The sequence below is a fragment of the Lepisma saccharinum genome, chromosome 27, assembly GCF_977018435.1.
Source record: "Lepisma saccharinum chromosome 27, izLepSacc3.1, whole genome shotgun sequence".
Classification (NCBI taxonomy): Eukaryota; Metazoa; Arthropoda; class Insecta; order Zygentoma; family Lepismatidae; genus Lepisma; species Lepisma saccharinum.
The window spans coordinates 16541977-16555177 of record NC_139255.1 but is presented as its reverse complement, the minus strand read 5'-3'; the positions used below and the strand labels follow the sequence as shown (position 1 = coordinate 16555177).

Here is a 13201-nt window from a genome sequence, read left to right as displayed (position 1 = left end):
ATCCAGACCTGGCCCCGTCAGACTTACACCTGTTCGGACCACTGAAGGAACACCTTGCGGGTAAACACTTCAGCTGCGACATGGAAGTTGTGACACCCATGCTTTCTTGGTTATGCATCCAGCTGAACGATTTCTACTGCATGGGCATTGAAAAATTTGTGTCACAGTGGGACAAATGTATAAATGTGAATGGATGTTATGTGGAAAAGTTCAACCATCAAAATGTATATATATCAGTTTTTGTGAATACATTTCCATTTGGCTGTAAAAAATTACTCAATTACTTTTTTATATCCCCTCTTATACGAGGCGTATTGGTAAAGTAAGTACCGTTTGCAAATATTTCCGCTGTAGCAATGTAGTCGTGACCGTATGAGTTCTCGCTGATGTCCTTCATCCGTTAGTTAGCCACAGCACACGTGGCAGCAGGTCATGCTTTTTCTTCGTAGTTTTCTGAAGGTTTGAAATGTTCAAGAAAATCAATCGGTCCGCCGACTGTGCTGTATGGTCTGTGGTTTGTTTTCTCAATGCAAGAATGGTTGAATTCTTGCCTAGAGGACAGACCACCAACAAAGATGCCTGGTGTGACACATTAATCTGGCTGTGTCGTGCAATTCAAAACAAAAGATGTGGAATGCTTAGCGAAGGCATTGTGTTGCTTCACGACAATGCTCGTCCGCATACGGCCCAACAAACTCAAAATTTCATCACGTCATTTGGCTAGGAACAATTTGTTGATCTGCCAACAGCCCTGACTTGGCACCAAGTGACTACCATCTCTTTCTTCATCTGAAGAAAAGTTTCTTGCTGGTCAGCATTTCGACGAGGATGACGATGTCGAAGCAGCAGTGCATGGATGGCTTTCGTCACAGGCGGGAACATTCTATGATGACGGGATACAAAAACTAGTGCCACACTATGACAAATGCTTGAACAATGGTGGAAACTACGTAGAAAAGTAGTTTAAGGTTTGTAAAATGCAATGCAAATAAAAAAGTATGAACCAATTTGCTTTATTTTTTACACTATTTCGGTACTTACTTTCCGAATACGTTTTCAATATGTTAGAAATGTTTCTATATGTGTTAATATATGCGATTGTGAGTGTATATTTCTGTTGTAACATTTGTTCTGAATTTTTTTTACTACGTTTTGTAGCTCTTAAATGTAATAATGATAATGAGAATGAATGGTAATCAGATAAAGCACATGGATAGACACTCGCAAAGGAGCATGCATGCCCCGACTGAGACTCAAACCTGGAACCTGTTAGCATTCTATCTACTGACAGGTAGAAATATCGCAGACTGACCACAACAACATACTCAGTCACTAAATGTTCGATACCCGGTGGAGGCACATAGTGGTTTCAATCCCACTTTAAACTGTAGGTCCAGTTTACTGTCTTGTTTTTAATTTCTTTTGTCTTTAGTTTTATCTGTTCTTACACAAGGGCTGTTCAAGAAGAAACCGAACTTTTACAAAATTGAGAAAATGGTAATATTCACAAGCTATTTTGACCTGTATCCTTAAAAGTACTCCCCTCCACTGTGCACACACTGCTTCCAGCATTTCTTTCAATCGTGGAATGCCTGCTGGAACTCCAGTTTTGGAATGGCCTGTTGGGCCTATAGCGAATTCCCCTTGATCTCTTCCATTGTATGGAATCTGTGACTTTAGAGGGTTGATTTCAACTTTGGGAAGAGGCTGGTGCCTTAGTGGAGATGGCCGATTGATGGACAACTGGTGTCTGATACCTTGCCAAAAACTCCTGGACAACGAGTGATTAATGAGCACAAGCATTATGGTGACAAACCATTCAGGACTAGATCCACCACATCTGTGGCCTATTGTGCTGCACATTTTCTTGAAATCATTGCATGACGTTAAAGAAGAATGCTGCATTCACTGTGAAACCATCCAGCACAAACTCCGATCCCCTACCAGTCGAAGAACATGATCAACATCACTTTAACATGGGATCTTCTCATTTGTCATTATCAGTGGAGATTCAACCTGATCTGAAAAGTCTGTACCCTTCGTAACACTGTGTTCAACTGAAACATTCCTTGCCATAGGCTTCATGTAACATCTCGTACATCTCTTTGAAAGTTTTCTGCAATTTCACACATACTTGCTGTTCTTCCCTTCCAGTTACTTCATAGTAGGATAACTGAAAATCGCGGTGGGCACTAAATACATCTGCACTCAAAGCTATCTACTGCAGTACTCCAGTTTAGCAATGGCTTTGAAACTGGACCAAATTAATAACTAAGGACACTGCTAGGCACCACCACTGTTGGTTTTCTTCAACGAATTTATACACACACGGTTTATTTTTGAACAGGCCTTGTATGTATTCTCCTGAACATAAGAAAAGTGCTTTAGAAGTTGATATGTTTAAATTACAAGCAAAGCTTTTCACTTTGAAAGGTATGCAAAGCGCTTAACACACATAAAACTAACCTTCAAAATGTAATGTGATTCTCCCAATGGCATTATCGATTCTCTTCATTAGAGTCACCCTTCTTTTCCTCATTGTACACTGAAAGCCGAGGAAACTGATAATTTTGTTGAAATCATTTTTCTTTCTTAGGGGCAGTATTTGTGTTTGTCTGTTGTCTCCATAGTACCATTATCTACAACAATGAAACTCATTATGTAAGTAACAATTAACTCAACCAATAATAATAACTGAAATTGGTTCTATTTACATAGAGATGTTAAGTGTGGAAAAACTTACACAGGTTAAATATATCCTAGTTAAAGAACAAGTTTTATTAATCAGCTGTATTAACTAACCACTCATTTCTTTTAGAACACACATGTTTAAAGAATAAATCAGGGTTCCCACACAAATAGAAAACCTGGAAAACCTGGAAATCGTAGGGAATTTAGGAAAGAGTAAAATTCACAGGAAAATCACTTAATTGATCAATGAGTCACATTAAATAAATCAAAAGGGATGCTCCTACATGTTGATATTCTTCACACAAGCGGCTTTGAAGATATATGCTTGTAATATATGTTGATTTTCCATTAAAGATTAATTGATATTGTGTCCATTTCTAAATTTTTCTTTCTCAAAATGTGAAAATATTTGTTCTATATGTGGTATGTTTGGAATGTTATTTTGTGCACTGCAATACAGTTGGAAATGAACACAATTTAAAATGAACAGAATCTTCCATGTAATATCTGTGTGAAGCCTATATTTTCTAGATATGAGAATGTACTCACTACTGCACTTTAAGCCGTAACTGGTGACGTGGAGTGTGTGAGACGCCTCAAGAAGAAATTGTTTCAATAACTCTTAAACGGTTTCACTGGCGGCAACACATGACCTAGTACCTTCCTAGGAGTGAAGATAGTGGGTCTACATGTTATTAGCGGCAGTGTTCGTTCAGCCATTTTGACAAAAACAGCACGTCGGAGTCAATGTTAACGTAGTGTTTTGCGAATTGGTTGCATTGCTTTCAGTTAATTTAGAATGGCTTCTAGAGCAAGTACAGCATGTAGCATTCATGTAACGAATCCTGGCTTTGAGGAAGTAGCTCTGGCTTGGTATAACAACCTAGAATCTGAAGACAGAGATGCAGGTTGTGATTCCAACTAATAGAAAGTTTTTGTCATGCATGACATTATAGTTTTCTTTTTTAAAAAAATAAGTTGTTATTTGATTAGTCTAATAGGATCTCAATGTTTACTTTTCTTATCCTTCTTGATTATTTGATATATATTAAAAAATACCAAAATTTTGTTTCTCTTTCAATTACCTCTCTTTACAATATGCTATGTCACAAATGCACCTGTTACTATTTTTTTTATCACAGAACATATTCATGAATAAGTAAGAAAGCCCTTTAGGAATTGCTGTTTATATCAGAAAAGAACCAGGCTTGACAGATGTCAAACTACTATTATACAGGAGTCTGTGAGACTCCACGTCACTGTCTATGACACAAAAATGGATTGTCACCGGTTAAGGGTTAATTTAAGATAGACAAGTTCCTCAGAAAATGAATGAATGAAGAAGACATTTTTTGTGGATGTATCGGCATATATGGCTATTTTGCACCCTTCAATGAATAAGGGAAAAAATCTCCTTAGGCTATCCAAAATGTTCACATGAGAATTAAAATAGGGGTGCAAAAAGAACCTTCAAAAAGGTTAAATGTCTAGGTTGTAAAGGGACCTCCAGAGAACATAGGAACATATTAAAAAAGAAAGAACACACTAGAAACTTCCTCAGAGGCATTGGAAAAGGCCTGTTCTTCTCATAAAGCTAAAACCATTTGTTAAAGCACTGTCACCATCTACCAAAGTGGATGATAGGTTCTGGCTTGGCAGAATTTCTAGGGCGTATTATAAATCTATGGTTACCATGTTTATTTGTGCACCACATAAAGAGTACAGTTGACTCTTCTGGAAAATACAGTGCACTAGAGCCTGCAATACTTCTCCAATGTTCAGCCTCCAATGAAATTTCTTGAGAATACCATGCAGCAGGTTTCAATGCAAAATGAACTCAGTGGTTGATGCCTCTCTTTACATCCTCAAAGGAATTTAAATATTTGCCCCTCAATTGATCGATTGAGTTTCTTTTAAGTTCATTTTTATGCACTGATAGGCTAATTATGACTGTACCGATAATTTAAAATGGGATACAAACCACTGTGTGTCTTCACTGTGTATCAAACCTATGATCCTTTGATTACAAGATAACGACAGTACCACAATGTGATCAGGGAAGAAGCATGCAATAGAACAAAACAGTGATAATCGGATGGCAGAAGGTCAAGGCTATAGGCTGGGTGTGGTAATATTTCCAGGCTATCGAAGTCCTGAATTTTCTTTCAGACCAAGCAGGCCATTTAGCATGGGACATTGTCACACTGCATGAGGACTTTCTATCGGTTCACCATTGCAGGGTAAATCTAGAGCAGAACATTTCACACTTGCTGCAGCTGGTTTGCATATGGGTTCCCATTGAAGGCTGAACCATATGGTAAAAGCTTCCAGTGGAAGCAGTTTCTCCAACTATGGTGCGATAACTAGTATAAGGTGACATTTCTAATTGCAGTGTTTCATTACATTATGTATGTTTCATTTCATGATATTTAAATAATATCCACTGTAACATGCATTGTATTATTGAATTGTATTATGAAGGTATTGAAAACACAAATTGGTAACATTTCCCTTGCAGTGTATTTTACTATATATCACTGTCTCTATATATTGCATTTCAATGAATTGTTATATTGTAATATTTATGATATTGTAAACACAAATTGACATGTCTGATATCACAGAGTATGTAAGAGCAAAGAATGATTCATGGATGAAATAAATCTACCTATTTTACATAAAATCTAACCTCCAAAAATGCTTTATAGTAGACCAGCCAAGAAGCACAAAAGCTTTAAAGAAACTTTCACCTGCATGGAATGTTAATAACAGCCATCCATGCTAAATCAATAAATCATAGGTCTGAAAGAAATACAAGGGTGGATGCCACTAAAAATTTTAACCTTGAAGGTTATTTCAAGGTCATATAGTGGCCTAACAAGATCAAATCTCAAGGTCATCCAAATATAGTTGTGTAATATATCAAACGGAAGGTATGGACAAAGCAAACTGTTTGGTGCTATTTTTAAGTCAGAATATTGATCTCAGAGGTAGCTCATCTAGCTAAACATTAATCAGGTTAAATTTATATATAGTGACAGAACGATTAGTGGATATAAAGTAGATTTTCATAACACACTTCCCGAAATTTGTTCCAAAGCATTTGCAAATATTTACATAGCGAGAAATGTAATTAAGCAGAAGCAAGAGACTATTAAGACAGATGGAAATTTTTTCAATGTATTTGAATACAGTGAGTGAGGATAGAACAGTGGAAGTGATAAACTTGAAATATCACCAATCCCACTGTCCTTGGCAAACTCTGGAGGAGAGATGAATTCATCAAATAAAGCAGAACTGATGCTGTTTTGATCAACAAATTTCAAACTATTCCAGTACCTACATAATCTTTCTGACATGAAGACTTGTTTTCTCATTGATGGTCATGCACTCACCCAAGCCATAGGCAAGCCTCTTGGTTGTAAGACATTTGGAGATCATGCTGCTGCTTTTATTTGTTCAATGACATACTGCTTTGGAGATAAAACTACACGAGTTGACATTGTATTTAATCATTATCTGACTAAACCTCAATCAAATTGGGGTCAGATCATAACTAGTGAACAAGAAGAAGCCTATTCAAAAGCTGATAGATGGACCACACATTTCACTGCCTCAGGTTTGGAGCCAATTTGTTGTTATGGATATAAACAAGGCAGACCTAGCACATTTCCTCTGAAATGATCATTGAGAAAACCAAAGATCTTCCAGAAGAATTCGAAGTAGTGACTGGAGGCAGATTCATGGACCACAGTGGGGCAAACTCAATCAGGTGAAACAAAGATGACATCAAACATAATAAGAATCATGAAGAAGCTGACACAATGTTGATTCTTTATGCCTCTGAAGCATTACATATGGGCTTTCAACAAATTCTTGTGATGTGCAGAGATACTGATGTTATGTTGAGTCATTTACAATTCACGTCCCCCAAAAGCAAGTGAAGTGTGGATGGTTTCTGGGACTGCAAAGGAGCAGAAGTACATTCCTATTCATCAAATAGCAAAAAATCTTCCTGATGCTGTGAAAAATAACCTATTGAGTTTCCACATACTCACAAGTTGCCATGCAACCTCTTCATTCAGGGCATTAAAAAAAATAAAAACCTGCTGGAAAACGTAAATAAAAAAAAAACACCTGGTAGAAGGATTGGTCATGATGGTGAGCTTGGCCCATTTAAAGAGTTTGTTTGCAACCTCTATGGAAGTCCAGGGCAGCAAACAGTTAACATTGCAAGATTGAACATGTTCTGGAAAAGGCGAAGGCAGGGAAATGCTTCTCTAACACGTGATGCTTTAGAGCTTCATGTGCAACGTGCCAATTACCAGTCAAAGATTTGGCTTCAAGCAGAGATGAAAACTATGGTTGTAATATTGCCTGCGGATGCTTGGAAAAGGAAGTCAGGTTATCTCATACCTCACTGAACCAGGCTACCTCTTCCACCATTGCCCTGCCTCGAACTTGTAACCTTCACTTGCAACAAGAAGTGCAAAACTGCAAAATGCGCCTGCTTCAAAATCAATATGAAATGTGTACTGTGATTCTAAAGAGATTGTTGTAATCCATCCAAACAAAGACTATTTGTGTCAATTATAGATTGCATGCACAAAAGTTTCTTTAAAATATATTTTATTACTTGAAATGATGCATTAGTATATTAATTCTTGGGATTATAAACAAACACTACATTAAAATAGAGGTATTTTTCTCTGACTAGACTGTAAAAAAAATACCTGAATGGAATGTTAGTCAATGTGTAATAGGTCTGACAGGGCAAGCTTTGTCCTATATGAGCTATTTTCGAGATCAATATTCTGACTTAAAAAAAAATAGCCAAACAGTTTGTCTCGTCCATACCTTCTGTTTGATATATTCCACTACTATATTTGGATGACCTTGAGATTTAATCTTTTAAGGCCACTATATGACTATGAAATGACGTTCAAGGTCAAATTTTTAGTGGCACCTATCCTAATATTTCTGTCAGACCTATGATTGATTCATTTAGCATGGTGCCCATTATTAACATTCAATGCAGTTAATTTTTTTCAAATGCCTTTTTGCTTCATGACTGGTCTACTACATAGGACTACAGTGTATATCTATAAATTTACCCTAATTAACTTTGAGCTAGATCTGCTACTTATGAGATGAATATTCTGACTTAAAAATATCTGTCGTTTGATATATTCCGTGATTACATTTGGATGACCTTGAGATTTGATGTTTTTGGGTCACAATATGACCTTGATATAAAATTTAAGGTAAAAATTTCTATTGGCATCCACCATAGTATTTCTTTCAGACCTATGACTTATTGATTTAGCATGGGTGCCTGTTATTAAAATTCCATGCAAGTAAAAGTCACAATTTTGGTCCTTGGCTGGTCTAGTATTAAAAATAAAAAAGGAGTTCTGAAATATTTATGGTTATAATAATAGGTTCAATGTTGTAAGTTCACTATACAAGTTAATTTTTGTTTAATAAAGTATGGTACAGAAACAAGTTTATAATTCCATAATATACAAGGGGTGTTCAGAAAAAGATCGGATTGAGTGCACTACGAGCAAACTACTTGATGGAATCAAATGAACATGGTTGCGCCATCTAGTGGCATCTTTGTGAAGTACAGTGCAACAAGGCCCGAAGCTCAGTGCACGCCTTTCACGTGCGCGAGTAACACGTGTCAGAGTCTGCAGCGGTCAGTGGGACATTTTGTAAATTTGTGAAAAATTAAAGATTTGCAGGAGCAACATGTGTGCGTTAAATCTTGTTTCAAGCTTGGTAAAAGTGCCACAGAGGCGGTCACAATGCTTTGGGAAGCCTTCGGTGATGAAGGAATGAGCCGATCACAGTGTTGTGACTGGTACACTCGGTTCAAAACTGGGAGAACTTCGACGGACGAAGATCCTCGAAGTGGGCGACCATCCACGTCAACAGACAATGTTCACATCAACCTAGTGCATGCATTGGTGCTGGCAAATCGTCGATTAAAAGTGAAGGAGCTAGCAGAAGAGGCTAACATTAGTGTGGGATCGTGTCACACCATTTTGATGGACAAATTGGGCATGCACCACGTAGCATCAAAATTCGTGCCACGCACCACGACAATGCGCGAGTTCACACCGCTCTACTTGTGACTGAATATTTGGCCAAAAATAGGACGATGGTGATTCTTCAGCCTCCGTACTCCAAATTTGGCTCTGGCAGACTTTTTCCTCTTTCCAAAATTGAAATCGACATTGAAAGGTCGTCGGTTTCACACAATTGATGACATCAAACAAAAATGTACGAGGGACCTAAAGAGCATTCCGGAAGAAATGTTCCAGGAGGCGTTTCAAAGCTGGAAGAAACGTTGGGAGTGATGTGTGGCCAGCCAAGGACAGTACTTCGAAGGGGACAAACATCAATAAGATGTACATGTTCAGCTAAAGTTGCTATTCCAACAATCTGGTCTCTTTTTTTGAACACACCTTGTATCACATCGTTTGTTCATCATAACTCATTGAACTTTACACTGTCTGAAATTTAAAAATCAAATTTCCCCTTTGTTCATTCAGATCTATAGGTACATGAAATAGGTTTCACATTTGACAAAGTTTTCACAATGGCCATCATATTTCTCATTTTATGTAAAATTTTCATCATGTACTGGTTGTTTCTTCCCTCCCTTGACTTTTACCAAGGCACATAGTAAATTTTGAACCCCGGTTTGACTGTCAGTTGCTCTCTACTGGCAATGTTCTTATATTTTACATTCAAACAAAACACCAATAGTTTTACTCTTTGTTATAGAGATTTGTACCATCTAATTTTCCTTTTCTGAGAGGAGGAAAAATCAATATGTAAGTTGCAACACTATGATGAAGAGACGGGTGTCAGTGCATGCCTGGGGTAGTTGTTCACAAATTTTGTATGCTGAGAGAGCCCTTGGAAAACACACTTAAGGAAGTTGGGTCTCAGTCTCTGCAAGAGACCAACAACAGACACTGTGAAGTAAGGAAGCAAATGGAATTTGAAGTGGCATGGTAATATTTGATATTTTGTAGGAGATGGCTCTCAATGAATAAGAACATTGAAAGTTAATTGGTTCATAGCTTTATTTGAGTGTGCATGTATGACTGTGCAAGTAGGCAGTATATTTATCTTTGTAGATAAGGTATAGCATAGTGCGCAGGCAAAAGTAGCAAAAAGTTGGGGGCAAGAGCCCTCCTAATCGCCGCCACTGTTTCCACCTTAACGAACTTAACAAGTTTTGCATAGTCAATTTAACTTGAAAGCATTTTCAGGTGAGATTACCTTCAACAAACATTAACATAAAGAAGAATGGTGTCCTCAAAGACATCCATTCACATTAAGCCTGCCAATCATGCATGGTGTACATTTGGGCTACGCAAGGCAGGCAATGCACACCCACAACACAGTAACAAAAAATATTTTTTTTTTTTCATCTTCCCCGAACATGAAAATTCAACAGTTATCGCTCCAAAAGCAGTTCCACTGCAAGAAATTCCGATTTCTGCATGAACACACTGCTGTCTGTCTCGTGCAGCCTACCTAGCCTGGCCTTCCTGAAGGCAGTACCGAATGATCCCGATTGTAAATTCGGCAGCCACCCGATCCACGTTCCTGCCGATTTCCACAGAAATATGCTGTTTCCTCTGCTTGGTACCCTAGAAATTCAGAGGGTAACCGCATTGGCTCAGATCAGCCCCGACCATGTGCTTGGGTCTGCCCACACGCTGACAAGCATCGAGGGTACCAAACATTTTGACAGAAGTCAACATATATTTTTTTCTGAAATGCTTAGCTTACTAGCAATTAGCAGCCAAGCGTAGATAGATCACTGTGTTGGGTTGCAATAAAAATACATTATAAAAAGTGATACAGGAATCAGAGAGGAGGGCAAGAAAATGTAGTGGTGGAAGATCATATTTATATGCGCATAAACTATCACATTTAAAATATTTATATGAGGTTAAAGTTACACTAGCAAGTTTTTTTTTCGTATAGGGAAGTGAGGACCAGAAAGGACTGTCACTGTGTCGAGGGGTAAATATGTCAACAATTTGCATGTTTCACACAATTCTCAGAGTATGAGATTATCAGATTATCTCTTTTCCGGATCAACATTTTATTTGAGTTCCATAGCATGGATGTTGATTGTTGACCCAACAATATGAATGAATGATAAAAGAAAAACATAATAAAACACAATGCTTACAATGGGATCCCTCCCGCCAGACATTGCAAAGTGATGTAATTGGATGTTATATTGTGCCTATCATAATTTAGTTTAGCTTTTGAAGTGTTCTGGGATGTATGCTGACGTATTTTCTACTTGTCCTTAATTATCTCCCTTCTACAAAATATTTTGTCGACTGGCAACTCCGATTCATTCGTCCACAAGAATGCGTGGTTTTCGGGCATAGCGGACCGGACACATCATACCATGGGAAGTTGACTTTAGCTTTCTTCTTTTGTGTGAAATTTGCAGCGAGTGTTTCGTTCATACTATTTACATTACAGGATCTCCATTGTTTGTCGGTGCAGTGAAGTGATAAAATAGGGGGACCGGGAGTTATTGATGACATTCTGGAAAAGTGATTTTCAGCATTTACGAAGAAAGTGTAAACAATCCGAAATGGAAGATTTGTTCCTGATTTGTAAGAATTGTTTCAGGCAGGAGTTGTGAAGGATAGTAAGCAGTATATTAGGCATTTTGATTTTTGAGAAAAAAAATATCTCTACACAGACTGAGTAGAAAAACAGTGAAACTTTATTGTTGGCCTTATTTGTTGGTTTCCTCTGTGAAATGTGTTGTGAAATAGTAGAGGATACTGAGATTTATCAATTTTATTACATGCAATTTGAATGGATGGAAAATGATTGTGCCATTTCCTTCCCATTCAATGTTCATCGCACTGCATGAAGTTTCTACTCGAAGTTGAATTGTTGGACTCTACGTAGCTACTATCAGAATATATTTGTGAATATAAAATATCATACATATATTTAACCTCGTTACATTTGGATATTGATAAAAGGATGAGAAATTTCCCATTATAAAATTGTAGAAGGAAGTTATTTTCTGAATAACATGATGGCCTTCGAAGCTGGGGGATGGGGGTTCTGGTCATCATAATCCATTTCGGTTGGTTGTTTATGTTGCGTACCCTAGTCTAAATGTCACTGCACGCCACTGCAATCATGTTCAGTATCTATACTTTAACAGCTACCATTACATCACACCAAAGAGGTCATACCTAAACCATTCTAATGCTCCAAAGTTTTACAATAACCATGTAGAAAATGCTTTATGAAGCTGAGACTTTTAATCATCAAATATCTCCTTAGAAAATGATACCCACCTTCAAGATTCAAAATTTCAATATATGATCCACTCCCTGTTCTTATCTCTCAATTTCACCCAGGCTTTGGAAAACCAAACCACACCATTCTATGTGTTCCAATCTGAACAATGATCAGTTCAGTTTTAAATACTAAATCTTGGGTTGTCTTCCAGGGACTGAGGCACATTAGTCCACACTAAAATGGTTGCTCATCCCCTCTTCCAAAAGTCCACACCTTTTATTTATACAATGCTACATTCAATAATCTATCTACAATGGACATTGAAGTCAAACAAGGACGTTTCAATTTTCAGAATAACAGAACACAGCCAGAAGTATATATAAGACTTAAGTTATAGTAGACTGTCTACTATTACTGCATGGAGTACTAACATTGCAGGCAACACGAGTTATTAAAACAAGATAGTAGACAAGCCTGAGTACAAACATGGAATGGAATGTTATGATGAAATTTCTTGTGAACAAAAGTGAGTGATACAGAAAACTAGCATAACAGTACAGTGATGGGACTTTTAGCGGGAGTAAAACATTTGAATGGTGCAAATGATTTACAGATGGCCATATATCAGTGCAAGCTGATACCAGTCAAGGTGGTTCAGGGCCCGCTGCAGTTGTTCCCATGAATATTCATGCCTGATCCTTTAAAAATCTATGAATAATATGTCACTAACTTGCAGAACAGAAGCAACTTTCTATGGACAGTTTGAACACAATCACAAAAGCAGCCTGGTTTCATCACTATAAGGCTTTCTGTTGCTGCAAGACAATGCATGACCACATACAGCTCACACCACAATTTGTACACTACAGGAACTCAACTGCGAGCTACTGCCACACACCCCATTATTGCAGTTCTGTTCTTGCTACAAATTATTTTCACACATTTGCATCCTTAAAGAAGTTCCTTGGAGGCTAGCATTTCTGCTGTGACAAAAATTGAAGACAGCCAATCATGTTCCAATATATTGAGAAATATTTCTATGCTTCTCGTATCCAAGCACTACTGAAAGTCTGGGGTAAGTGTATTTGCATAGAGGAAAATTACAATGAGAAATATGTATTTTCTAGAAGTTCAAAAGTATTCCTTTATTATGAAAAATCAAGTTCTAGTTTGACTTGAACACTCGTGCACTCAT

At 37.5% G+C, this 13201-nt stretch overlaps 1 pseudogene; it reads left to right on the top strand.

Annotated features, from left to right (window-relative positions):
• The first annotated feature begins 8501 nt into the window (after positions 1-8501).
• On the top strand, positions 8502-8831 carry LOC145980164 (protein GVQW3 pseudogene; annotated as a pseudogene).
• Positions 8832-13201: the final 4370 nt, after the last annotated feature.